A 4544-nucleotide genomic window follows, 5' to 3' on the forward strand; every position below is an offset into this window, starting at 1 on the left:
AAAACATCTATATATATATAAAGATATATATATATTTCAGATTTATATTCCATTTAAAATCTACCACAGACATATTTAGTTCAACTCTTTTCTCTTTACAAATAAGAGGGAGACGTTCTTTTCAGAGCAATATGAAAATAAAAGCTAGTTGTTCAAACCTATATATTTATCAGTTTGCTACGAATAATATACATAATTTTGGTACAAACACGCATGCTTTAATTGTCCAGTACAAAAAACTCAGATACCAGCACTTTTTCCTTTAAACATACGAGTGTAATTTCGCTGTATGTATTTATGTACCATTTATACATACGAACTTAATGACTATCTGCATTTGATTTATTACCTCAGTTTGCCAAGCTATTTTCAAGCCGTGATTTTTTTACGGATGTTTCTAGAAAATTCTAGGTTGGAAAGTAAGGAAAAAGAAAGAAATTAATCAACGTTTAGTTTTTTTTTTTTTAATTTGTATATGCTAAGGTTAGGTATCACTGACTGTGTAATGTTCCATATATAGATTTGCAGATCCTTTGTTACGCCAGATGGAGGTTCAGTTTAATAGGAGGTGAAGTTTATGTCGAGCAGAACGTCAACGCTCTTTGTAAAGTTTAATAGAGACTTGATATCTAATTTTGAAACATCATCAAGTGTCTTGAACTCCGTGGCGCTTATATATCTAGGTGGAATTCTTGATAAGACCGGGCAGAAGCAAATTAGGTGTTTTAGGGCCTCTCTCATGCCTACTTCCATGTACTCTCTACATGTGTCAGCTTTAGTAACGTCTGTGTAAATTGAGAAATATGACTAGTCTAACAATCGTACTGTAGTCTTTTCGAGACCATGTAGGTAAAAGGTATATGTGTTTTCTTTTCCTTCTCTTGCACATGATGGTGGCTATCCTCGATGACTTTGAGGTAATTTATTTCCCACTAATGCGCCTGTCAAATATTTCGGAAATTTTATTGTGTATCGTTTTTAGCAACTTGCGAGTTCCTGGAAACTACTATATGAAAAGCCATTTTCGAGCAGCCTCTATACTTACTGCTTCCCTGGTTCTAAGATTATTCTCTAACGCAATGCGATGTGAGATTATTGCTTTAATTAATAGCCATCGACATGCGGCATGCGTCATTAGGTATATCAGCAGCCTTTCCGACCTCACAGACTTCTGCCTGAGAGATATTGCAACATTTGGGCAGCATAGACTTAGCTCTACGCATTAGATCCAGTCGCCCACTCTATCAGCAAATTTTGATGCGTCCGTGTAGATGTTAAATCTTCTGCTGGAGGGTCATATACCCTGCACCAACCACCTGAAAGCGCCTCTGTCACCACCGACACTTGGCTTACCGACCTTTGATGACGATTTTTTGTGTAAAATTCACCTAACTTCGCCTATATTGCAGCTGATTTTGCTGTATTGTAAGTTGGTGGTAGGTTGAGTTATTTTTAAAGCTCAAACATTGGAATGGTCCTTAGTGAACCAGTTATGCAGTCAGCGCATAGTTGCTGTAACCCATTCAACGGTTACCTGAAAGAGACGTTGCTGGCAGTAGTCCAGCACATAAAATTTTAATATATAAAAGGCCTTTCTTTGAATTTTAAGGTACACAGAATTTATTTTTTATCATCTATTCTTGTACCTTAATAAACGTGTTTGTGTTCTTTGGCTAGACCAAAATCGACTATAAGGTAAGTTGAAAACTGAGTTAGCAAGAATTGAACAGGAGCGTCCAGCGCTTTGAGAAAATATAAAGTTGCGGAGATTCTCCGTTCACTGGGTAAAAATTCAACGGAAGTGCCAGAATTCCAAAGGTAAAGTTAAGGTCAAAATAGCAGCATTGCCGCAATTGAACCTTCTTACCCAAGATACTGATCTAAAGAGTAGTGCTAATGGCGTTATTTGGAGTTTAAAAACCGTTTAATATTTTCCGTGCTCAAGTCTAGTAATTTCTTTAGAAGTCGAATTACTAATTTGCACTAATTTTCTTATCAAATTTAAACTCTCAAAATAACTATTTCACTAAAATAAACATGTCCACAATGTATATTAAGATTTCTATGACCAAAAAAATAACACAATCAAACTCACCTTTCAGTTACAGCGTAATTTTTCAACTTAAACGAAGTAAAGACAAAACTGGCAAACGCAAAAAAGTGATGTGTTTGTAGGTTTTTCCAAAGAACACTATTCACACAGCGTGACAATGGCGACTCGTGTCGGCAACGCCTGTGACAATGATGGCGACACAATGGTGATGGCAACAGCTGTCGAAAAAAACGAGGGCGAAAGAGAAAAAAGTAAAGAAATTAAATTAATTACCAGTGAAAAACGTAAATAACAACAAATCGACAAGAAAATATATTCAAGTGAGTATATTGAAAAGTGACCCCCCCAAGCATATACACCAACACACATAAGCACTAACGGCGACAGCTAAAAAATCATTCACCTACTTTTAGGAGCCAATGCCATTAATTTCTCGCACTCTACTTTTTTCGCCTAGTTTCCTTGCTGGCAAACTGCCGTCTACGACATTTGATAAATTCAGTGTGATAAAGTTTTATGGAAAAAAAAGTTGAGAAAATAGTGGAAAATAAGCAACTACAACTACAGCAGAGTCGTCTGCTTTCAAGAATGAGATAAATTACATTGCATGATTGTGGAAAATGTTCGTAGCTTCCTGCTGCTGTATACATTTAGGGTGCTGCTCGCACATAGCGCACTACTTTGCCATGCTGCAAGACTCACACTTTGTCTCCGACGACACTACGGGTGACGTCCGTGCATTGTGCGCTATGGAATTTTATTAATTCCAACATTTTCCAAGCAATTAAAAATTATTGACTAATTGCAAACGGATGTTGTGAGTATGATGATTACTCACACCAAAGCGGGCAGTGAGTTAGATAAAGAGAGAGAGTGAAGTAGGGTGCAACCGAGGGACACATAGTAAGATTGATGTTGCAGAAAATGTGTGGAAAAATTATGAAATAGATGTTGTTGTTTTATTATTATTGTAATTTTCCTTTGTTACTGGCCTTCCGCTACGTTTATTACCAACAGTTTTTCACTTAGTTGCAAACGAAAATGAGAATCGAGCTAAGGAAGCAAATAAAATATGACGAACTAATTGCAAAAGAAGTAACAAATGGTGACTAGAAATGCGAAGCTTCCACACTATAGAGTCTGTCAGGCGAGTGGTTGACCGCCGGTAGGTGCGAGCTGGGTGGGTCAGGGGTCTCGCGGTGATTGGTTGGTTGACTAGTCGAAAGAATGCAATTATGTTGAAAAGCAATTACATAAAATAATGTCACTGTAAGCCGATAGCACTGAATGTGAGACCAACGAACGGAAGAGAAGCAGAAAAAAGTGGATTAAAAATAGAAGTAGAGCAGAGGTCGACATAAAAAATAGACCAAGTCTGCGCTGGCAGTGGTACAAATTAAATTGCGTTTGAGGCATGGAGCCAAATGGCGAGGTGTTACGGTTAAGAAACAATTATTTGCAACAATTAAGTTGGATGGAAGGAACGCGCAGTGAGCGTAACTAAGTGAGGTTGATAATTGGTGGGCTCAGTTGCTGGGGACAAAAAAAAAAAAAAAATTTTATTTTCGGAAAATTTAGACTAATTCTTCAATGTAAAATTTTGAAATTAATGCTTACTGCTTTTGGCGGTAGAAGCTTGTTTTGTTAGTAAAAATTATGCACTGTCAGACCAAGAATAGAAAGAAAATTTGAAGACACATCGATCTTGTATCTTAAGTCTGATTTGGCAACAAGTGTAACATACATACATATATACACTGAAGATATAGAGGAAATAAAGTAAAATAATTTAGCAAAGTTTCAAACCAAAAGCTCTTCCTGGTTCCAGATGAAGCTATTCTCATTTTAGACAGCCATCGACGTACCCATTAACTTGGCTTTAAGGGCGTTGTTTTCGGGAAAATTTGACTCATTTATGATTGACAAAGTTTTAGAATTTTAGAATTTCGACTACTTAACCAATAAATTTAAAAAAAAAAATAAAATAAAATTTACTACCTGAAACGTGTAGTCCACAGCATGGAAAAATTCGATACATGGATGCATCCAGTATGAAGTAAAGCAACTGTGCATTTTAGGGCTTGACACTGAAGTCCTTTAAGTAGCAGATAATTAATTCCCACTTTTTCCGGTTATCGATATATCCAAAGATTTGTTATTGTACTAAGAACGAGATTTTTTAGAGAGTTAACTTTACAAAGAACGTATCGTATGTGGTTGACTGAGCTTTGGAAAAGCATTAGGGACCTTGGACTTATCGGCTGCAGAAATATGTTCTCATAATTAGTTCTATATTTTTCCAGTTATCCACATATCTCAAGATTTTCGGCTGGACTAATATATATATTTTTTAAGAATTAACTTAAAAAAAAATCTAAATCATCTGTGGTTGACTAAGCTTTGGAAGAGCTTTACGAACTTTTAATTTACCGACTGTGGAAATATTTTTTGGAATAAAAGTTTCAAAAAATGTTTTTTAACTGTAGATGTC

At 36.0% G+C, this 4544-nt stretch overlaps 1 protein-coding gene across 4 annotated transcripts in view; it reads right to left on the reverse strand.

The window, feature by feature from the left end:
* Positions 1-4544, reverse strand: part of LOC108967555 (furin-like protease 2) — a 381841-nt gene that overhangs the window by 107670 nt on the left and 269627 nt on the right. For 3 of the 4 annotated variants that reach the window (XM_018931052.1, XM_018931051.1, XM_018931053.1), the window contains one exon: positions 2096-2271. The exons of the other annotated variant lie outside the window; for it this stretch is intronic. The gene's annotated coding sequence lies outside the window, so the exon portion shown is untranslated. The remainder of the gene's footprint in view (positions 1-2095; positions 2272-4544) is intronic. 4 annotated transcript variants of the gene reach the window in all.

Source organism: Bactrocera latifrons, unplaced genomic scaffold (assembly GCF_001853355.1).
Source record: "Bactrocera latifrons isolate USDA-ARS-PBARC rearing strain unplaced genomic scaffold, ASM185335v1 scaffold_19, whole genome shotgun sequence".
In the NCBI taxonomy this organism is placed as follows: domain Eukaryota; kingdom Metazoa; phylum Arthropoda; class Insecta; order Diptera; family Tephritidae; genus Bactrocera; species Bactrocera latifrons.